Below are 23,959 nucleotides of genomic sequence, written 5' to 3'. Positions count from 1 at the left end.
GGCCAACCGGAAGCCGATTCCAGCGCAAGAACACCCCCACCTGGCCCAGGCCTTCACGGCACGACGGCCAGTTGAGGTTCCGGCAGCTCCACAGTGCAAAGTGGGAGTTGGGGCAGCGTCCCAGGCCAGCCTGCCCTCCACCCCGCCCCCTGCTCGGGGTACACGATGGGGGGATGCTGGGAGGAGGGGGCAGGGCACAGCGGCCAGGCAGCCACCGCCCCATCTCATCTGCCCTCTCCCTCCTCCGGTCCCTGTTCCTTTAGAGGCTGGGCTGCCAAGGCACCTGCACACCCTTCCCTCTCAGAGGGGTGCCGGCACAGGGGTTCTAACAGTTCTAACCCTGATCCCGGACGGAGCGAGTGCTTCTCCCAACCCCACCCACCTCCCCCCACCACCAGCATACAAACCGCTTCACTCCCAAGAGAGAGGCAACACGGTGTGGGCAGAAACAGAAAAAGCCCCCGGCCTTGGAAGCTACCGTGCGGGGCCAGTATCCTGCCCCTGAAGTGTGGGACACACCTTTCCTTTCTCTGGGCCTCAGCCTCTCGCCTGTGAAAGGGGGCCGTCCCCAACACAGGGTCACTGGGAAGACCGAGGCGGGCCATGGGAGAGAAGAAGAACCCGTAAACTGCAGGGCGTACTGTTGAGCGATGTGCAAGGTGGACGGCCACCATCAGTGGCGTGTGACTCACACCAGAGCCAGCCTCGGAGTCACGGTCTGGCCCAAACGCCCACACACTGCCAGCCGCCTGGGAGGAAAGGGTTCTGGCCGGGAGAAGGCGAGCAATCCCCGCTCCAGGAGCGCTTTGTATGGACCACTGTTCATGTGGCACATGTCCTGGCCTGTGCTGTGTCCCCACCAACACCACCACCGCATCCATCCACATGAGCACAGGTGCCACGCCGGGAACCCCGCCAGGAGCAGGTGGACGTCCTCAGGGACACTGGGTCTCAGTTTCTGGTCCCTCTAAGGCACGAACCCTCAGCCTGGGACATAGGGTAAGACCTTCTCAGCAGCAGGAGCAGTGCTGAAAGAGTCTGGGTCACACTGAGGGCTCCTGAAAAGCCAACTCTAAGCACAGGACTGTCCAAGCCGATACAGTCACTTCTCAAGGACGTTTGCGGGAGAGTCGGACGCTAGGCTTCATCCCAGCCTTTCCTCACACCCATCCCGGAACCAGTGAGACCTGGAATTTGAGAGTCCCTGTGCCATCCAAGAAGCGACGCTGATCCAGCCCAGAGCAAAGGGCTTGACCTAAAATCCACGAGGAAGAGAAATTGACAAGTTTCCTGCTGCCATCTAGTGGCCGACACAAATAAGAGCAGGCAACGAGCCAGAAGGCCTCCAGCAGGCCTCGGTGACCAGTGGTCAGCCTTGCCTACCTGGACCAGAGTGAGCGACCAGCTATGTGAGGCAGAACCTAGCAGAAAGGACTGGGGAAGGAGTAGGGTTCACTCATCCAGCTATTGGTTGCATCTACAGAGCTGCATGGCCAAACCACATCTCAGAGCCCCAAATGCTTCTCGCCTTCCCTCTTGGAAGACGCAGGGCCCCAAACCTGCCAGGCCAAGCCCCAGGCCACTATCCCTAGATCTCCCTCCAACCCTCCAAAAGGCCCATCTGTCTGCTGGCCTGTCCATGAGCCTCCTGCCACAGGGGACCCTCCACCACGAAGCAGCAACCCTGAACAGAGGCGGGCAGGCCCTCCCACATACTGGGCTGGGTGTTCCCGTCGGATGGGCAGAGCACCAGACAGAATCAGGAGACCTGGGCCCCAGCCTCAACTGGCCCCTAACTGGCTGCAGGACGCTCCTGGCAAGCTTCTTCCTTCCCCATCTGTATCATGAAGGATCAGTTCTTGGGTCCCTTTCAGGTCAAAAAACTCTATGACACTAATTCACACTAATGTGTCAATGACCAGTAACAGCTAACTGTGTGACTGTTCCCACGAGACCCTCACCCTGAGAGGGGGAAGCCTCAGCCTGTCACCCATTCATTCATACGTGACCGCCGCCCATGCACTGGTGCTGGGATCACTATTTTTAGCTCTGCGACCTGCTTAGCTCTGCTCTGGCCACAGGCAGAAAGGCCGAGGAGGGAGGTCAAGGGCCGATCCTGAGCTGACACAGGCAAAGCGGAGGAAGGAAAGCGGTCCCCGAGCCTGACACACAGCGGGACCGACAGCCAAACCCTCCCACCGCACCTTACGCAGGCCCCGTTTCAGGACTCACCCCTCACTACAAGCTAGGAGTTGACTGTTTTATAATTGGTGAAACTGGGGCTCAAGGAGGTTCAGTAACCTACACTCGCCCAAAGGGACACAGGCAGTAAGTGTGGAGCCAGGACGGGCCCCAGGCAGCTGTCTGGCTCTGACTCTCTGCACCAGTGGCCGACATATGTGGCAGGTCCCTGTCCTGCCCTCGGTCCATCTATTTTCAGGGTGTCTGCCTCCCAACATCCTCCACCTCCTCACGCAAGGTTTTCCTTCCCTCTTATCCTCATTCAAGTCCCACCTGGGGAGGAAAAATCCACCTGCTGTCCACCTCTTAAGAAGCATCATTCTAGGGGCCTCCCTGGCGGCGCAGTGGTTGAGAGTCCGTCTGCCGATGCAGGGGACACGGGTTTGTGCCCCGTTCCGGGAAGATCCCACATGCCGCGGAGCGGCTAGGCCCGTGAGCCATGGCCGCTGAGCCTGTACGTTCAGAGCCTGTGCTCCGCAATGGGAGGGGCCACAGCAGTGAGAGGCCCGTGTACCGCAAAAAAAAAAAAAAGAAGCAGCATCATTCTAGAGAACATCCGAACCCATTTTGTTTGATACACTCAGCCTAATGGTGTTATTTATTTTGGAGCTGCCCTTAGATGAGAAAAATGAATGCACCGGGATGAAAGGCCTGGAAGGATCCAGAACCCATAGCAAGTTTTACCTGCAGTTTCCCCCGGGAAGGGCACTGGGGGAGGGGAGGGGTATGGAGGCGGGGTCTCACATTTACTCTATTACTTTGATGTTATTTTATTTTCTGCAGCAACCTAATTTTCATATAATAATCGAGTCATCATTTTAAAGTAAACACCGTACGCGGACAGATCCATTGCATACGACCACACCCTGCCCTTGCGAGAAAAGTGCCTGGCGAGGCAGGCCGGGTCTCACCAGCCGGGCCCGGGAGCAGGAAATGAGCCCAGTCTTTTTCCAGGATGGGTGGGGTCTCTCACTCAGAGGCAGATGCTGGAGTGGTTTCTGGAGCACAGAGACGAACCCTCTGCCCCCCAAAATACCCTATCCATCTGCTCATTCATGCCTGAAATTCCATCCCTGAGGAGCAGTCTTTGATTCCTCGGTCAGAAATAGGCCTGAAACTGTAAACCCACCCCGGAGACGCAAAACGGCGCCTTCAAGTCACACTTGGAGGGAGCGAGGTTACCGGACTTGAGGAAGCAAGGCTCTCTGACGAGGCTCTCAGAATAGTCCTGCGGACGAGACGGGGACACTGAGGCTGGAGGTGATTAGTCGCTGCCCACAGGTGATTAAGGCTGGACCCATTTCTGGGCCCGCCTGTCCTCACCCTGACCAGGCGGGAAGAGAGAGCCAGCGGGCCAGGAGGGGGAAGCACAAGGCTGAAACAGCTGTGACCGCCTGGGAGGAAAGGGTCGGAATCTGAGGAGCCCCAGGAGCCAGAGCAAAGGATGGCGCCGTCCAGAGGACACCAGGGAGAGAAAGCAGCGGATCTGGAAAGAGTGAAGTGGGCTCACCACACCAGGTGCATCCCAGCCCAGCTGGAGGCCCGCCCTGGGATCTAAGCATTTTGAACAGGGCCTAGACAAATGAGGCCACGTTTCGAAAACCATGAATAGAATGGTGGAAGACCTGAGAACTGGGTCAAGAGAAAGTGAGACTGTTAAAACCAAAGGAGAAAGTTCGATGTCACTTGTCATCAGGAAAATGCAAATCGAAAGCGCAATGAACTACCGCCTCGCATCCACTAGGACGGTCAGAATTTTTTTTTTTTTAATGTAAAATAACAGGTGTTGGCAAGGATGTGGAGAAATTGGAGCCCTCATACATTGCTGGTGGGGATATAAAACGGTGCAGCCTCTATGGAATAGAGTTTGGCAGTTCCTCAAAATGTTAAACATAGAATTACCAGATGATCCAGCAATTCCACTCCTAGGTATATACCCAAAGGAATGGAAAGCAGGTGTCCAAACAAAAACTGTGCATGTATGTTCATAGCAGCTCTATTCACAATAGTCAAAAGGTGGAAACAACCCAAACGTCCATCAACAGATGAACGGATAAACAAAATATGGTATATACATACCACGGAATATTATTTAAGCCATAAAAAGGAATGAAATACTGATACACGCTACCACGTGGATGAACCTTGAAAATATTGTGCTAAGTACTGAAATAAGCCAGACACAAAAGGCCATATACTATATGATTTTATTTATACAAAACGTCCAGAATGGGCAAATCCACAGACAGAAATCAGATTAGTGGTTGCCAGGGGCTGGGTTTTGGGGGGACAGGCGGTGACGCCTAAGGGGTACAGGGTGTCTACTGGAGGGCAATGAAAAAGTCGAGGGACTAGGTAGGGGTGATGGTGCACGATGATGTGCATGTCCTTAATGCCAGTGAACTGTACACTTCAAAATGGTTAAAATGGCAAATTTTATGTTATGTGTATTTTACTGCAATTTTTTAAAAAAGGTTTAAAAGATGGAGAGGACTTTGGGAGGGACAGGATACCTGATATCAAATACCCAAGGGCCCGTGCAGAAGTGGTCATAAGGCTTGCTCTGTGGGTTCCCAGAGTCAGGCCCCTCAGGACGTCCACCTCCGACAGGGGCTCTCATTCCCTGCACATTCACCACACACCAGGCCCATGGCTTCACCAGCACCCGACGTTACTGTCATCCCCATTTCCAGGTGGACAAACTGAGGCCCCCAGCCTCACAGTGAGTGGGGAGCGGGGCATCTGTGCTGTTGGCCACCAACGCAGAGAGTGTACTGTAGCTTCACAGAGTCCAGCCTTAATCAAGCACCACTGGCCCCTTCTCGTGTGTGACCTTTGGCCATTTACTCAGCCTGCCTGTGCCTCAGTTTCCTGCCCTGTGAAAACTGGCATAACACCATCACCAGGCTCCAAGCCTGTTGGGTCGAGGAAGTGAGACCAGGAATGTGCCTGGCGGCTCCTGGCACAGGGGACTCCATACAATTGAGCTCCTTTTTCCCCGCAAAGTGGAAAAAATTACAAAGATAGAGGGAACTATGTCAGCAGGGAGAAAGCTCTGGGTCAGAGGAGGTGAGGAAAAGCAAAGGTACCACTCAGCCAGGACACGTATCAGACGGGGACGGGCCCAGATGCCCTTGAAGCTTCCTGAACCCTGGCAGGGCTACAGCGTGAGACCCTCCCCAGAGTGGGCTCCGCCAGAGGAGAGAAGGGGACAATTCAAGGACGCAGGGATCTTGGGGGGATCGGGGCTGCCCCAAAAAGAAAAGGTGGAGAGAAACGAATGGCTGGGAACAGCAAAAATAAAGTTTGCCAATAAAAATAGCAGTAACTTACTCTTTCAGAGCATCCGCACGTGTGCCAGACGCTACGCTAAGCGTTTCACGCAGATTTTCTCACTGAGGCCCCACATCTCTGCAGGCAGACGCTCTTATTATCTTGTCTCACTGATGAGGAAGCTGATGCTCGGGTCAAGAAGCGTGCTCAAGGTCACACAGGTGCCGCCGAGCCACGGGCCAGTCCTGAGAGCCGGGCCAGAGAGGCCCGTCACCTGACCGGAGGGGTGGCCGCCTTTGGACGCCACGTGCCGGCTCCTGCCCTCTGCTTTCAAGCAGAAGTCCTCCAGAGTCGAAAATCAGCAAGGAGCCCAGAACCTTCTCCCCGCCTCCCCACGGCCAGAAAGCTGAAGCCAGAAGCTGATGTAAGAAGAAATTGTGAGAGGAGGCTGTAAATATTTAAGACATTTTTGTTAAGTAGAGGAAAAATAAAAAGAGGAACTTCTGTTTTCACCAGCTCCATCAGCTTTAGGGGAACACAGGCTGAATCACGTGGCTGCCGAGCGCTCAGCACCCCCCGTGGGTGCCCAGCAGGACTCAGGCTTCCCAGGCGGGCCACAGGCCCACAGCTGACGTGCTCCTCGGCGGCCTGGGGAAGTGAGCCTCCGGCCACCACAGCAGCACATCCTGCAGGAGCCCAAGAGTTGGTGTGGTGCCCAAGGCCTCCCCTCATGTCCGAGTCCACCCCTAGGACCAGTGGCCCCTCAGGAAAGAGGCTGAGGGGAAGGTATCCAAGACGACCAGGGACCACCTGAGTGGAGGAGGAGGCGGGTGCGGGGAGACAGTTAGGGACCCGCAGAAAGTGGGCTCCCGCTCTACCTGGTTCTGCACGGTCCCCCCCTCCAACCTTTGGGATGCCGGTCCACAGCAGGGGACCCATCCATCTCAGCCTAAAGCCACCTCTCGAGGAAACTGAAGACGAAAGAGGCAAATTCTGAAAGGGGTGTTGAGATCATAGCGTTTTCTTAAGCTAACATTTAAGGGCTTAGAACGCATCAGAGATGGTGCTAAGCCCTCAACATGGATTATCTCGTTTAACTTTCCTAATGGCCCTACGAGGCAGATACCCCATTGTCACCACTTCAGCGTGGACAAGCTGCGTGCCGAAGGGTAAAGTGACACATCAGTGAGGCTGGAATCAGGATGCAGCCACGCTGTCTGACCTCAGAGCCCATACTCTAAACCACGAGCCTCTACCACTTCCTAAATCAGACTCCCAGGCCCATTCAACCTAGTTCCCGGCCTCAGAGCGTGTCCAGGCTGACGAGGGAAAAGGATAAACGGATCCAATGCACAGGAAAATGACCTGTGACTATATGTGCACCCATCATTTCAACGGTACCCTGTGTGCATGTGTGAGCATGTGTGTGTGTGTGAGCATGTGTGTGTGTGTGAGCATGTGTGAGCCTGCATGCACATGCACTGGAGAACCACTGGAATGACTGGGAAGGGGGATGGTGGGAAGTTAATGTTAAAATATGATGATGAAAAAAATATATATATATATGATGATGCACAGTAACCAAAAGGTGGAAACAACCCAAATGTCCATCAGCAGATTAACTGGATACACAAAATGTGGTCTATCCAGACAACAGAATATATTATTCAGCCACAAAAGCAAAGGAAGTTCTGACACACACTAAGACAAGGATGAACCTTGAGGACATGATGCTCAGTGACAAAGCCAGTCACAAAAGGACAAATACAATGATTCCACTTATGTGAGGTTCCTAGAGGAGTCATAGCCATAGAAACAGAAAGTGGAAAGGTGCTACCAGGGGCTGGGGGGAGGGATGCAGGGAAGGCATCCAAGAAGACCAGGGACCTCCCGAACGGAGGGCACAGTTAGGGACCAGCAGTAAGCGGGCTCCCATTCTGCCCTGTTCTGCACGGCTTCCCCCTCTGACCCTTGGGACTCCAATCCACAGCGGGACTGGAGGGGGAGTTAGTGTTTAAGGGGTACAGAGCTCCAGTTTCGAATGATGAGAAAGTTCTAGAAATGGCTAGTGGTGAAGGTTGCACAAGAATGTGGAGGTACTAAATGCCACCAGTGAAGGTAAATTTTATGGGTCAACTTGATTGGCCGTGAGGTGCCCTGATTAAACCCTATTTCTGCATGAGGGTGTCTTGAATGAGATTATCAGGTGAACTGGTGGACTCGGTAAAGCAGACGGTCCTCCCCGATGTGGATGGGCGTCACCCAACTCACTGAGGGTCTGAATAGGACAAAACGTGGAGGAAAGAGGGATTCGCCCCTCTTTTTTTGCCTCAATATTTGAGCTGGGCCATCCCATCTCATCTTCTCCTGTCCTTGGAGTAGGATTTACACCACCGGCTCCCTTGGTTCTCAGGCCTTTGGGCTCGGACCGAATTTCACCACCTGGGTCTCCAGCTTGCAGATGGCAGATGGTGGGACCTCTCAGCCCCCATAATCACGTGAACCAACTACTTGTAATAAATAAATATATATGTCATATATAGACATAAGTCACCATGCTGGTGGGCCAGGATCTGAATCTCTCTGATCCAAATCTACTTTCTTAACTGCTACAGGAGACCGTCCTCTTTGTACACCTGAATACAAGTTCACAGGAAGTCGCACTGTTGAGAGCAAGTGTTGCCGTGAAGGCCAGTATTTATCCAAACAACATGGGTGGGGACTTAAGTGCCACGTGATATGCCTCCTCCCGACCAATATCCACAAAACACAAACACAAAGGTTGCTCTGAGTCAGGATCACAGGTGTCACAGGTGTTCTCTGGGCTCGCATGGGGGTCAATGTCAATCGTATCATCCACCACAAAACGCTGTCAGAACTGCAACCTTCGCCCTCTCACCTCCTGTGTGCAACGGGGCTGGGCCGCTACTACCTAACAGGCCGTGGCAATGCAGCATCATTTTAAATTGGGCTTTCAGAGGCCATTTAAGGCAGGAGCAGAAAATTCGTCTATCTGACAAAGCCCATCTAAACTACAGAGAAGAAAAATCAATTCGGATCGCGTGAGTGGAAAGGAACTTCAATTAGGGTTTTCTTTTAATTTAGAGGGAGAAGTAGAAAATGCCTCCTTGTCAGGGTGCTCAGGAAATGCGACTGATAAAAAAATACATATTTTTAAAATCATTCTTCAGTTATAAATTTATAGCCAATTAAGGGAGAAAACTGGAGGGGCAGAGCGTGACCGAGAAGGAAGGAAGAGGGACCCAGGGTAGAGGCCCCGCCCTTGGGGCCCATCGCTGTCCTCGGGAAAGTGCTGGAGGTCTTGGGTCACAGGGCAGGTGAGTCCTATCCATGCAATACGCACCCCACAGTCCCCAGACACTCAAGACTTTTTTATTGTTGTTACTGTTGGTCACTAAAGAAATTTTAGAAATCACAGAAGAACATAAAACAGAAAATAAAAATCACTAATAATCACTACCATTATTAGCATTTGGGGTATATTTCCTCTTGTCTTTTTTCTTCACACTGCAAAAAAATTGGAATTTAGAATATATACACTTTTACATCTTACAGTATTTGCTTGATATTTTTCCATAAACATGATCTAGAATCATTATATATAATTTTTGAAGACATGATTTTTTTAAAGGCTACACAGTTTGCTGTCCTATAACCGTATCAAAATTTACGTAACTAATCATCTATTGTTGGGCATTTGGTATGTTTCCAATTTTTAACTATTGTAAGTAATGTTACAGTGAAGATATATATGTATATACACATATGTATCTATGTCTGTACATATATACATATACATGACTAGTTCCTTAGTATAATAAATTCTAAGGAAAAGGGACTTCCCTGGTGGCGCAGTGGTTAAGAATCCACCTGCCAATGCAGGGGACATGGGTTCGAACCCTGGTCCGGGAAGATCCCACATGCCGCGGAGCAACTAAGCCCGTGCGCCACAACTACTGAGCCTGCACTCTAGAGCCCGGGAGCCACAACTACTGAAGCCCACATGCCTAGAGTCCGTGCTCTGCAACAAGAGAAGCCACCGCAATGAAAAGCCCCTGCACTGCAACGAAGAGTAGTCCCCACTCGCCACAACTGGAGAAAGTCCGCTCGCAGCAGTGAAGACCCAACGTAGCCAAAAATAAATAGATAGATAGATAAATAAATTTATATTTAAAAAACTTCTAAGGAACAGAACTACTGAGTCAGAGAGAATGAATATTTCTCAGGCTACTGATACCAATTTACAAATGACTACTGAAAATAATTCTAAGCAACACTGCCTTTTTGCAACTCTAGACATAAATGGCACTTATATCTCAGTGTTTTCTACGTGAACCAGTTTCAACCGTGCTGACAGCTGAATCAGTCCTATGGGCCAGGAATGTCCCACTTCGGTTTTGAAGTGTCTCATCTGCTACTTGCTCATATGCCAGCTGAAATGCGGTTCCAGATCACTCTGGCAGCCCCACCGTTAGCACCAATCACACTGTGTCTCGCATCCGAATTGGGTGCTAACATGTCTGCTCCTCCACTCTGCTGTAAACTCCAGGAACAGGGCCCTGCTCACCTCTGAATTTTTGGGGGGGCCGCGCCTCACGACTTGCAGGATCTTAGTTCCCCGACCAGGGGCTGAACCCACCCCCTTGGCAGTGAAAGTGCCAAGTCCTAACCACTGGACCGCCAGGGAAGTGTCACCACCTTTGCATCCTCCCTGCAGAGCTCCCTTCAAATGTTCTATCAATGGTTCTCAGGCTGTTCTTTCACATCCCTCCCTAGGAAGTCATACGTCACAGCACTTTCATGTGAGGAGGATCTGAGGTCTTGGGCAAGCCCCTTGCCCTCTGGTGCCTCGGATGCCTCATTTGTAAAACGGGCGTAATGATACTTCCCTCAGAGAGTCACTGGAAGGATTAAGTTGGATAAGTCATGAAAAGTGCTACTAAGCAAGCATGACAGGAACCTAAAAAACACTCAAAAAAACGATAGCTTCTGTTTTAAAAAAAATCATAATACACAACAACAAACCCACCAAAAAATTGCTTAATCCTCTACCCACTGGAGGAGATTAAAGAATCTTACAGCTGTCTTTCTCATCTGAAGCTCATCCAGGTCCTGGATGCCTGGGTAGAGACTCAGGACCCCAGGGACTACACCAAACCCACAGAACCTCAAACCAAGGGTGAAGGAGGTCTGGCAAAGCTGGACTTGGAAAGGCAGGCGGGCAGCTGGTCAGCATGGAGCCACAGAAGCTCTGCACCAGCTGTGCACAAAGAGGAAGGGAGGACAAGCTACTGGGAAACCAAAGAGCAACAGCCTAAGGCCACCCCAACCGGACAGGACCCTGGGACACCAAGACCCAGCAGGGCAACGGTTCCCTCCCAAGTTGGAGCCTGGAAGCCGGCGACCGGCACAGGGCCGCTCCCTAGCTGACCCTGACAAATCTGCTATTGTCCATTGAGGGCGGTGGGAGTTGAGTCACCACAGCATTGTCCGACTGCTCTATCAGGAGGAAACAGCTGGACAGACCGACACCAAGTGCAGGAAACCTCCACCTCCACCAGGGCTCCCCTCGGGGGCCCCGCCCTGCTTGGGAGGCCCAGCATCCTGCCTGCCTGTCCCCCCCCAACCCCAGGGACCCCTGGCCAATCCTCATGCACCCACAGCCTGAGCAGACATCTCTATTTCCTGACCCCCCTTGCCTGGGGCAAAATACAAGCTCTTTGTGTGGCATTTTGGCAACACTTGTGGGGGGGCGGGGGGGCGAGCGGGGAGGTGGGTCTCCCAGGTTCCACCTGCCAGTAAACAGAAGGCAAGGTGCAGGCAGACAGGCAGTAGACAAACAACAATCAGGCGAATTTGACAAGGACACACCTTGTGGCAGGGAGATGGCTTCTCTGTGGACTGAATGTGAGCAAGCGGACACCAGCTCACCACCACGGTCCAGGACACGGCTGGGGACAAATGTCCCAGCAAAGGGGAATTCTTGCCAACTTCCTCATCTAGAGGCCTGACCGGGGGGCTTCTAGCTCCAGCAGAGGAGCCCAGAATCCCTGCCGGGTTTGCAAATAGCTGGGAAAAGCAGCTGGGTGGTTCAGGGTTGACAGTCAGAGAGCCAAGCCTACATCCTGCCCCTCACACTGCACAGCTGTTGACCTAAGGTGTGAGTTACAGCACGTCCTTAAAGCAAGGTTTGCAAACTCAAACCTGCAGAGGCAGGTAGGACGTGTAAATGAGCAGCTCTGGCCAGACACACAGGCACGTCCCCCGCTGTCTAGACTGGGGGGCGGCGGGGGGGAGGGAGGGAGGGCTCGGGAATGCACAGGTCCCACCCAAAGGTGATGCCTGACACTCAAGCAGCCAGGGGTTGCCCCCTGGCTGGTGTGGGCTCCAGGCAACTAGTCCTCCTCTAATCTCTAAAAAGCCAGAAATCTCTAAGATTGTGAAATCTCTTCACTGTTTAAACGTTGGCTCTAACAAACAACAACATCAACGGGGCAAACAAAATACATCTGCGGCCCGGATGTGACCCAGGCGCCAGACTGTAACCTTGGCTCCAACGTTGGCATGTGTAAAGTGGAGGCAAGAGCCCGGCGTGGGGAGGACCAGATGGGGTTAGGCCTGCCCCCTGCCCCGTGACCCCCCAGAAAGCACCTGACAAATAGCGGTTGTCCAGCAGCCAGAGCTGGAAGGGCCTTCAGGAAGAACCACCCCAATCTGCTCCGTCTCCTAAAGAGGAAACCTCCAGAGGCCCTGGGGCCGAGCCAAGATCCACAAACACACCAGCGGCAAGAGCCGGGCTGGCCCCGACGCTTGGGCTCTCGCCTACGTCCCACAGACCCCAGCAGCCTCTCCCGGCTCCACTCGGTTTGTCCCAGGTGTCTCCATAACTGTCCCTCACGGGTGTGGCCTCACCAGCTGTGCTGGGCAGCTCCCCCCAGGTAAGCACGCTGTGCACTCAGCCTCACGCAGGTCAGGGGCCCGGTCACTGTGCCCCGACCAGGTGACCGGTGGCCATGCTGCTTCCCCTCCCCTGCACTCCCGCTCACACTGAGCGGGCTCCGCGGGCTGGCCCCGCGCCAGGCGCTGCCCCTGACCCACCCCAGCCCAAGCTGGGGGGTAAGGGAGGAGGGCACCAAAGGATGGGGTGCCGTCAGCAGGTAGAAAGGCTAGGCTCAGGTGAGGCCTAAGTACAGAGGAAGGCAGGCCAGAGGCCAGGAGCGCGCCGGGGCCAGAGCTGGGGCCGGGGCAATGGGAGGAGAGAGGACAAGTGGAAGGAGTGGGTGCCTGGGCTCTGGACCAGCTGGGTTTCTGCCACACCAGGGCACTAACTGGGCAGCTTGTAACCAGCCAGCTTTAACTAGCCGGGTCCCAAAGCACTTGCTGTGTTCGCTGAGGTGAACCAGGGTTGCATCCTGTCCCCGGGCCCTGGGGGTATCCTGTCCGAAGTTGAAAACTTCCCGGCCCTGATGTCCAGGGGAATGGTCCTGGACCGTCTCCACGGCACACACGGGAGCTTTCCAACCATCAGCAGCAGAGAAGCACACCTTAGCCTTAAAGAGGCAGTGGGGAAGGAGAGCGGAGGGGCCTGGGCTCCCGGCTTCCTAACAGAGGTTCCAAAGAGGGGAACTGGGAGGGCTGAGGGGAGCTGAGGGGCCACCCGGGACAGACGCCTCACGTGGCAGCCAGCACCAGGCCGTGCCCTTTGGAGGCTCCCCGACTCCCTGCATCTTCCCAGCTGGGAACCCCACATTCACCTCCCCAAGGGTCCCGGAAAATCATAACAAAGCCCAAGGTCATCCGCACCTTGCAGCTCAGTCTCTCTCACCTGCTGCGGCTCTCTCTTCTCTCCAAGTCTCAGGGGGCAGGGAGAGAGGGCGGGGAGGCAGGGGACTTGTGGTTAAACACCAGCCAGCGAGGTGAGGGGTGGGAGGGGCGGCAGAAAAGAGAGCACACAAACATCACGTGTTGAGAGATTTCACAACGACGGTCCAGAAAGTCAGAGAGATTTGGGAACTCCACCTCTGGCTTTCCCCACCTGGAAAGGACACAGACTTTGGAATGCCCCAGATGGGCATTTAAATCCCTTCTCTGGCATATTCCACCGTGTGACCTCGGGGTGGGGGAGGCTCACGAGCCCCTGGGGGCCTTGTTCTCCTCATTTCACACAGCAGCTGCCTGGTGCACGAAGGGAAAGCAGCGAGCCTCCTCCTGCCGGTAAACCCTCCTCCGCCCCTTTGTAAGCATCCTGAGGCCAAAAAGCATAGTCCGGTCTGGGGTCAGAGAATGAGCACCTCTGTGCTCACTGAGAACATTCGTCCGTGACCAACTTTCTCAACGACATCTCACCTGCTCCAGTGTGGACGAGACCACCGAGTCTGCTCACAGCGCCACACAGAGGGCGCTCAGCTCCACTTCCAGACCACGCGGACCCCCGAGGCTCGGCCCTGGGCCCCCAGCTCTCCCACACCGTCAACCAAGATTCTGTCCTCCTAACCGCTTGCCTCGCTTACTAATGCCACCTGATACCGTCACACCGTGGAGGCGCTGGCACAAGGAGAGGGAGGGGTGAACGTCTTCCCACAGGTTACAGATGAGGAAACGGGGGCAAGGAAACCAGACTGTCTGCTGCCACCTGGCAATCGGACCAAGGCTGGCTCTCACCGCGATGGCAGGAGGGGGGAGTGAGTGGGCACTAAGGAACCTGAGGGCAAACGCGGTGGGGTTGAGCTGAGGCCAAAGTTTTCCCATATTTGTCAATAAATACAGATGATGGGCCCTGTTCTATAAAAAAAAGAAAAAAAAAGGAGGGATCAGGTAATACCATAGGAAAGGTCGGTGAGCATCCTCATCGCCGCCACTAACAGCTGCAGTGCTTTCCATCCGCCTGGCAGGATGGAACACTTGACCTGTGTTAACTCACTTAATATTTATAATAACCTTGTGAAGCACGTCCTTTATTATCCCATTTTACAGAAGAGAAAAGGTCTTAAAGAGCCTGCCCAAGGTCGCACGACTGCGGAGGGGCGGCCAGGGTGTGAACCAGGATGCACACAGCCCTAACCGTCTCCTGTGGTACCTCTCAGCACACAGGCCCACCCCACTAACCGCCCAAGCCCTGAGCTGCCCCACTGGCAGCCGGCCTGCAGGCCCCGGGGTTCCTGTACCTGCAGCAGCTGCCCCCAGGCTGCTCCCTCCAGCGGCAGGAGCCGGGACTCATATCTGCAGCATGGGCTCCCCTGCTGCCTCTGCTTCCAGGCAGGGATGAGACCCAGGAGAAGCCAGGGGCCAGGATGCTACCCGGATATTCTGTTCCCACTGACTCAGAATCCCAGGAGAACAGACAGACGGGGGAATTTCTGAATGAGTAACTAACCACAGAAGAATACAGTTATGTCATTCAGCCAGGAACATAGTTAGGGATGGGCTTTCAAACAACCAGGCCCGGGGAGTGGGAAATGCTGCCTCATTGCTGCCGCCCAGGGCAGAGCTGGGCCACTTGTGGGTTTCCAGACGCCGCTGATTACAGAACTGCAAGGTCTGTACCCCACGGGCAGCAGCAGAGGGACTGATGGACACATGTAGATTCCTCCCACCAAGAGAAGAGAGACGCCTTAGAATACAAAAATCAGACGGACAAATGATGGAGCGCTGATTCCTCTCCCTTCCCGTGTTGTTTTTGCTGAATTGCTTTTATCATTGGGCTTTGATCACCATCTCCCTCCAGCAGCTTACAAAACCAAGCCCAAGAAGTGTATCAATGGCTCTGCCCCGTTAGGACAGACGTGGTGACAGGAGAGGCGACAGTGGGGAAAACTCAAACTCCCCAATCACAAACCCTTTGGGCAGAGCGAGCTGCCCTGTGACACCCATCAGGGAGCCAGATGCTGTAGGTGGCCAGGGCTGCCTTCCTGGACGGAGCTTGGAAAGCGGGATGGGGAGACCGGGCAGGCTTTGGCTGGAATTTTGTTTTTTCCATAATTTAGAATGAAGTTATCTTTCCTGCTCGAGCACTTCCTCCCATAAAACCGTCCTCCCGGGAAAGGTGAAGATCTGTCACCCTCTAGGCTTACAATTCATTCTGGCACTGAGTGTGTGGATCTCCAACTGGGAAGGCTCGGGCCACGCCAGGAAACAACAAACGGCTGGGATGCGGCCAAAGGCGGCCACGGGGCGGTGGGGTCTAGGGATGGAGTTATCGGCGGGACAGCTGGTAGAACTGGAGAGGGGACGGAGGGTAGCTGTCGGCCGATGCTCCCGCGTTGCCATGAGGACGAGGCGGCAGGCTCGTCCTCGGTTCTGACGGCAGAGGCATGGCCATAGCACGGCTCCAGAAAGGCAGGGATGAAGACCAGACTGTCCAGCTGTGGGCTGGGGTGAGGGGTACTCATTCCTGTCCCAGCAGAGGCTGGAATCCACCAGACCGGAGCCCAGTGCAAGGCGTGAGTGGGGAGGATGACATGTGAGGACCCCCCCCTCCTCTGAGTGTCCCTGTGGTTACCTGGCAACAACCGTGCACCCTGAGGAGCTGCGTGGCCTCAGGAAGGGCAGGTTCTGTTTCCCGGGTTTTATTATTACCATTTATTAAGTGCCTGGGATTATGCTCTGCACTGCACGTGCGTCGCCCTGTTTAATCTCCACCATAACCCTGAAGACAGATGCTATGCCTGCCACACAGTAGGTGCCCAGTAAATATCTACTGAATGAATGATGAATGAGTGAATCCTTTTCCCCAACGAGAAAACTGGAGCCTAAAGAGGATAAGCATCTTGTCAAGGGTCCAGCAGCCAGGCAGCAGCAGAGCTGTCAGTGAAGCCTGGCTGAGCCCCCAGGGTCTGCATCCTGAGCCACTGCACTGTTCCCTGCGGCCCCTGCCTCGGTCTTCAGAGACCCTTAAAGAGTTGGTAGCTGTGACCAAATGTGACAAGTGCATCACTAAGAGGCATCGGGTTTTGTTTTCCAAATACGCTCTAATAAGCATGCATTGCTTTTACAAAAGAAAATAACAAAACTTATCAAAATGTTCCTGTTCAGCCCACAATCTCACAACCAAAGGTGGTGTGTCCATTTAAGAACTAGTTGGCCAGTCAAAAAGAAAGTTAAAAAAATGTTCAAAAAATGCAAATAGAGTTGTCTGTGAGGACGGGGGAAATTGGAACGCCCGCACATGGCTGGTGGGAGCTGTCTGTGAGGACGGGGGAAACTGGAACGCCTGCACATGGCTGGTGGGAGCTGTCTGTGAGGACGGGGGAAACTGGAACGCCCGCACATGGCTGGTGGGAGTGTGAATTGGTGCAGCTGCTTTGGAAAACAGTCTTGTGGTTCCTTAAGACGTTCAGCATTCAGTCACCATGTGATCCAGCAATTCTACTCCTAGGTGTTTCCCCAAGAGAAATGAACACACATGTCCACACACACACAAAATTGTATATGCATGTTCATAGCAGCATTATTCATAACTATCAAAAGTGGAAACAACCCAAATGTCTGTCAACTGATGAACAGATAAGGACAATCAAAATGTGGTATGTCCGTGCAGCAGAATATGATTCGGCCTTAAAAAGGAATGAAATTCTGATACGTGCCATCACGTGGATGAACCTTGAAAATCCCACGCTACGTGAAAGAAGCTAGTTACAAAAGACCACATAGAGTACAATTCCATTTCTATGAAATGTCCAGAATAGGCAACTCTATAGAGACAAAAAGTACATTAATGATTGTCTAGGGCTGGGGAGCGGGTAGAAACTGGGGGGAAGAGGAGAGATGCTAATGGGTACAGAGTTTATTCTGGGGGTGTTAAAATGTTCTAAGATTGATGGTGATGATGGTCACACGATTGAGAATCTGCTGAAAGCCACTGAACTGTACACTTTAAATGGGTGAATTTTATGGTAGTGAATTATGTGTCAATAAAGCTGGGGTTTTAAAATATTTATTTATTTATTTCGCTGCACTGGGTCTTAGTTGTGGCACGCGGGATCTTTAGTTCTGGCATGTGGGATCTTTTAGTTGCGGCATGAGGGATCTAGTTCCCTGACCAGAGATCGGACCCGAGCCTCCTGCACTGGGAGCGTGGAGTCTTACCCACTGGACCACCAGGGAAGTCCCTAAAGCTGTTCTTTTAAAAAAAAAAGAACCAGTTGCCTATCTTCCTTAATTTTAACAGATTACAAGGAATCTGATAAGGGGTAGAGATCATGACGTTAACTGACTGGAAGGCCACAGCTCGTAATCTCACTACCTCTTGCCCACGGCCAAGATTTCATTCAGCCATTCAACAAACATCTATCAGTCAGTCATTGAACAAACATCTATCGAGAACCTACTATACGCCATGCATCAGGCTACATCGGAGGTCAATAAACTGCAGCCCACAGGCTGAATCCAGCCTTCGCCTGTTTTTCTACAGCCTGCAAACCAAGAACAACTATAGCATTTTTATGAGGTTGGAAAAAAATCAAACGCCAGATAATATTTCCCAACATGTAGAAATTATGTGAAATTCAAATTTCAGTGTCCATAAATAAATTTTATTGGAACGCAGCCACTCTCACTGGTGTTCGTGTAGTCTCTGGCCACTTCAGAGCTAAAGGGCAGAGGTGAGCAGCTGCAGCAAAGACAAGATGGTCTGCAGAGCCTAAAGTATTTACAACCAGGTCCTTTACAGACACTATTTACCAGCCCCTGCGCAGATGCTGGAGATCTAGGGGAGAGAAGAGAGGAGCAGTCACGGTCAGGGCCTCTGTTCTTGTCTGTCCATGGCCCCAACAGCCAGACAGCCGGGCTCTGAGGACCACACACTGAGTGTGTGCGGTGAGCACAGAACAAGGCGGCCGACCAGGCCTGCTGCAGGCAGGCTTTCCTGGGAAGGACTGGCCTCTGAGACCAAGAGGAGCAGGAGAAGTGGCGTGTGCAAGGCCCTGGGGCAGGGGCACGCAGCCCACTGAGGGTCCAGACGAAGGCCGCTAAGGCTGGGCGCCGAGTGGAGGGCAGTGCTCCCCGAGGTCCATCTCCTCCCGCCCCTTCTCCCCTCCCTGCTCCTCCTCTCCCCTCTCTCCCTCTGGCGCCTCTTCCTTTCTCCCCCTCCTTGCCCCCTCGCGCCCCAGGCATTCCCTAAGCCGTTACCTGGCTTAGCTTTCTCCGTGGCACTTAACTCTACCTGCTACACATGCATTTGCTTGTTCACCAACCAGTTCTTACACTAGAATCCGAGCTTTATGAGGACAGGAACTTTGTTGTTTTTTTTTCACTGCTGCATTTCCAGCACCATGACCTGACCTAGAGTCGGCTCTCATATAAATATTTGCAGAATAAATGCAAACACACAACTCTTAAAGAAAATTTAAGGGCTAAATTCCTTGATTTGCAACCTTGGGCAAGCTATTTCTTTAGGGCTCGGTCTCCTGATCTGTAAAATAAAAATAATAAAGGTATCTACTTCACGGTAAATAAGGTAATGCACATAAATGTTGATTATTACTGTCATTATCATCCTCTTGTGTTACTTGTCTATTTTGTGTCACACGTTAAAGGGGGCGTTTTTAAAACCTATCTCATTTAATTCTCATATAAGCCCCATGAGATAACTTCTATTACAAATTCCCTCTGGACAGATGAGGAAACTAAAGCTCTAAGACACTAGGTCAGCGGTCCAAGGTCACACAGTAAGCCACAGAATTAATATTCAAACTAGCACCATCGGGCTTCCAGGGCTATGCCCCTTCCTCTATACCCAGCTGCAAAGTGAAAATGCCCGAGGAGGCTGGGGAAAGGGAGCCGGCATGTCCTGGAACAGCTGGGGAGCCCTCATGAAGGAAGCACCCTGTTCTGAAGGACTAAAAGGAGGCACATGAGCAGAAGAGTGGGTGAAAGTCATTCTAGGTCAAAAAACAGAAAAGGCGGTGGGGGCAGTTCTTTTCAACAAGAAGCGTACACTGTCCACTGTCGTAATACAAACAGGAGAGGACAATGGTGGCCTCACAGGGCTGGCACTTGGGTGAAACCTTAGATGCATCTGGTCGGACCGCTTGTTTCACAGAATGAGAAACAAAGGCGCGGTGAGTTGGGGACGCCGTGAAAGCTGTGCCCACGCTGACACTTCATCCTTATTCCTACTCGTCTCTTCCCTTCAAAAATCACAGGAGTACATGTTCACTACAGCCGGAGAAACACTCCAAACAAGAAAAGTGTTCCCTGTGTCCCCACCACCAGCCACAGCTATGTCAGTTTCACATCCACCAGGCTCAGGGTCACAGGGATCAGCTCGCATCTCAGAACAGAAGGGAACCTGCGTGAACTGTGCTTCTGTTTCCATTTCTGTTACCAAGTCTGTCTGCAGTTCGTCCATTTGCTCACTCATTTACTCAGCCGGCGATTACTGAGGGTCTCACACAGACCCGGCCCAGTTCCAGTTACTGGGATTCTGCAATGGACACACACGATAAAATAATCTTTCATTCCTTCCCCACGAAGGCTGAAGACACTGGTTTGTTAAAAACAAGTGGGGGCGGGACTTCCCTGGTGGCGCAGTGGTTAAGAATCCGCCTGCCAATGTAGGGGACACGGGTTCAAGCCCTGGTCTGGGAAGATCCCACATGCCACGGAGCAGCTAAGCCCGTGCACCACAACTACTGAGCCTGCGCTCTAGAGCCTGCGAGCCACGACTACTGAGCCCGCGTGCCACAACTACTGGGCCCGTGAGCCACAACTACTGAAGCCCACACGTCTAAAGTCCATGCTCTGCAACAAGAGAAGCCACCGCAGTGAGAAGCCCACGCACCGCAAGGAAGAGTAGCTCCCGCTTGCCGCAACTAGAGAAAAGCCCACGCGCAGCAACGAAGACCCAACGCAGCCAAAAATAAATAAATAAACAAACAAACAAACCAGGAGGCCTGATGAAAAGTCTGCTTTGGGAGACCTCCCTGGCGGTCCAGTGGTTAGGACTTCGCGCTTCTACCGCAGGGGGCACGGGCTCGATCCCTGGTCAGGGAACTAAGATCCCACAAGCCGCGCAACATGGCCAAAAAAAAGTCTGCTTTAGAAAGAGCTCCCCCCGCCCAGATCTCCTCTCCCACACCATCTGGCAGGTGACCGCGGCCGTGCCGCCCCACCCCGGGGGGGTATTCTTTGCAGGGGCAAAGGCAGAAGGTCTGTGGACTGGGGACACCCAGCACAAGGCATTACGTTGAAAACAAGGGATTCAGCTGAAGCGCAGAAGGCCGAGATCCCTGCCCTCTTTCCATTAGTTCCCAGGTAGGTTAGAAGATTCTTCTCTAGGGAATCTAACAGCTCAGGAGAAAATACCGAAGATGTTAACTTATTGGGTTCCTAAATGAAACAGGCCAACCAGGTTACCCTACGTGAGGCCCAGAGTCCACAGGATGCTCCTGCCACAGACACACACACAGACACAGACACAGACACACACACACACACACAGATGTGCACGCACACACACATACACGCACACACACACGCATACATACACACATGTATACACACGCACACACATGCACACAGATGCACGCATACATACACATGCGTGCACACATAGATACACATACACATGTGCACGCACACATGCATGCACACCTTAATGCCCCATTAAGGTACGCACAGACATACATACACACACATACACACACACACACACCTTAATGCCCCACACACATGTAACCAGACTACAAGGATCACCAGACTTCAGGAGAAAGCCTGTCACAGGAAAGACAGAGAAAAAGCACACACACACTTTATAAGAAATGGTGAGGAAGAATCCTCCCATTTAGTCTTTTTTTTTTTTTTTTTGCGTTACGCGAGCCTCTCACTGTTGTGGCCTCTCCCGTTGCGGAGCACAGGCTCCGGACACGCAGGCTCAGCGGCCATGGCTCACGGGCCCAGCCGCTCTGCAGCATGTGGGATCTTCCTGGACCGGGGCACGAACCCGTGTCCCCTGCATCGGCAGGCGGACTCCCAACCACTGCGCCACCAGGGAAGCCCTCCCATTTAGTTTTAATGAATAAAAGTATCATTAATAGCCTCAGAGAAGTAAGAGGCGATGCTGCAACCATGAAAACAAAACGAGATGCTATAAAAACAAAAAATGTATATTTAGAAAATATAAGAACTCTTAGACATTAAAAATATACTAATTAACATGAAACCCTCAACAGAAGCCTAGAAGAGAAAGCTGAAGAAATCTCCCAGACTTCCCTGGTGGTGCAGTGGTTAAGAATCCACCTGCCAAGGCAGGGGACACGGGTTCGATCCCTGGTCTGGGAAGATCCCACAAGCCATGGAGCAACAATGCCCATGGGCTACAACTACTGAGCCCACGTGCCACAGCTACTGAAGCCCACATGCCTAGAGCCCATGCTCCGCAGCAAAAGAAGCCACCACAATGAGAAGCCCACGCATACTCTTGTAACGAAGAGTAGCCCCCGCTCGCCGCAACTAGAGAGAGCCCACGTGCAGCAACAAAGACACAATGCAGCCAAAAAGCAAAAAAAGCAATCTCCCAGATTTTGCAGGGGTTGGGGGGAGTGCAAGTAAGGAGAAAGAGAACGACAATAAAATTGTAAGACTAATCCAGGAGATTCAATATCCAAATTCTAGGAGCTCCAGAGGAAAGAAGAGAGAAAACGAAAGGAGCAAATCAATGAAGTCATTCAAGAAAATTTCTCAGCACTAAATAATGGGTGTTTCAAGACTGACAGGTTCCAGGGAGCCCTGGATGGAAACATATCCACACTGAGTCATGTTACTTCTGAAGTTTCAGAACAGCAGCCAAAGCGGAGACTTTTACACGCAGAACACTAGAGATTCCAGAGAGAAAAACTGTGTCACCTGCCAAAGATTAAAACTGGAACATTAGACAGTAACCTTGGAACTTAAGCAATGCTTTGCACACAAAAAAGATCCCTAGCCTAGAACCCTACAGCAAGCCACAGGATCAGTAACACGCAAGCGTGGAAGGAATATTTTCTCAGATCTGTGAGGCCAACGAAGGTTCGCAGAGCACCTCCTGCGCAGCGCACGCATTTCCCTTGCGGTGCACGCACTGGATTACCACCAGCCCATCCCCTAGACGAGAGCCCAGAGGCTGTGTCTTATTCCTCCCCGTAGCCTCAGCACAAGATGTTATGGGGTTACCCAAGAAAGGGGAGGTGGGGGCCACTTAGCGAAGGGAAGTGACCCTAAACGGAATCCTCGGGGATAAGGACCCACAGCACCATGAGGTCCAGGCAGCAAGAACACAAGCTGGGGCTGGGGACCCGTCACAACCCATCAACTTGCTGGCCACAGACAAGAGTTCTAGCTGGCAGGGGAAACTCAAGCCAGGAATGAACAAATCCACGCGCAAGTAGCGCTGGCGATGTTACCAGGTATCTGGGCTTGTTTTAATCAGCTTTTCTGGAACAAGGTGATATATGAGTCGATGAGATACAACCAATCTGAGCATGAAGAATCGGGACAGTGAGGCAGAAGCCTGGCTCCGGGTGCGACCTAAGGGTCCCTGGAGCAGTCTGGCAGCCCCACAGGGCACAGGCCACCAGGACACCAGTGTCTGAAACACAAAGAGGAAGCTGGACCTTACAACAAGCACACGGAAGCCCCGGAGGGAGGGCACCTGGGCCTGGGGGCTGCCCTGGGCCAAGGAGGCCCTCTCTCCTCACCCCTGCCCGTGAAAGCCAGAGCTCGGAGGCGCAGAAAGATCCAGGCCCAGAGACTGGGAACGGAGGCCCGGCCACCTGGCTGGTCCGCCCAGCCAGCTGGGAATCCGAGCCCTGTCTCCAGGCCCCTCCCACCCCTTCAGTCCCGCCTGGCCAAGTGCAGGTTCTCACGAGGATGTTCCCTTGCTGGATTTCCAGGGAAGAAGCCGCCATGGAGGAGCCGCAGCATGGCACCTGCTCCAGGCGGCTTTTGGGAGAGGCCCCCTCCCCCATGCCCGCCCCGAAGGAGGCGCCGGAGCCTCAGTGGATTCCCACGGCCCCTTGATGATTTCCTGCTCTGCAGCAGTGGCGGCTCTGAAATAGAAATAAAGTCAGGGGCCTGCCTGCTTGGCTTCTGAGGCTGGTAACCCACTGGGATCTGAGCAGCCAACAAGGAGCCTTTCCTTCCTGAAACAGCCCCAGCCCCGAAAGGGCGCTGAACAGGGCGCCCTCCTCCCAGCCCCACCGAGGTCTGGCTCTGCCAAAGGCGTACGTTCAAGGTGAGGGACTGGGGGGGTGCATGCAGGGGGCCCGGCGGAGGGGCCGTCTCCTCCCCGTCCAGAGCCTCCCCTCTTCCCACGGCCAGTCCCCTCCTGGCTGGTTCTACAGGGCCTGTTACTCATCACAGACACAGCACCTCCCAGCTGAGGCGTCCCCTGTCTCTCCAAGGTGAACTCGAGGCACGAGTGGAGAAGGCGAAGGGCTGGGGCTGTGAG

At 53.1% G+C, this 23,959-nt stretch overlaps 1 protein-coding gene across 2 annotated transcripts in view; it reads right to left on the bottom strand.

The window, feature by feature from the left end:
- TSPAN9 (tetraspanin 9) overlaps positions 1-23,959 on the bottom strand; it is a gene marked incomplete at its 5' end in the record, with an annotated part of 183,463 nt that overhangs the window by 135,419 nt on the left and 24,085 nt on the right. The window contains one exon of one of the 2 annotated variants that reach the window (XM_082666438.1): positions 13,361-13,425. The exons of the other annotated variant lie outside the window; for it this stretch is intronic. Of the gene's footprint in view, positions 1-13,360; positions 13,426-23,959 lie in introns of those variants that run through there. 2 annotated transcript variants of the gene reach the window in all.

Source organism: Grampus griseus, assembly GCF_964374135.1.
Source record: "Grampus griseus genome assembly, chromosome: 11".
Taxonomy (NCBI): Eukaryota; Metazoa; Chordata; class Mammalia; order Artiodactyla; family Delphinidae; genus Grampus; species Grampus griseus.
The sequence above is the reverse complement of the archived record's forward strand: the minus strand, read 5'-3'. Positions and strand labels throughout refer to the sequence as shown.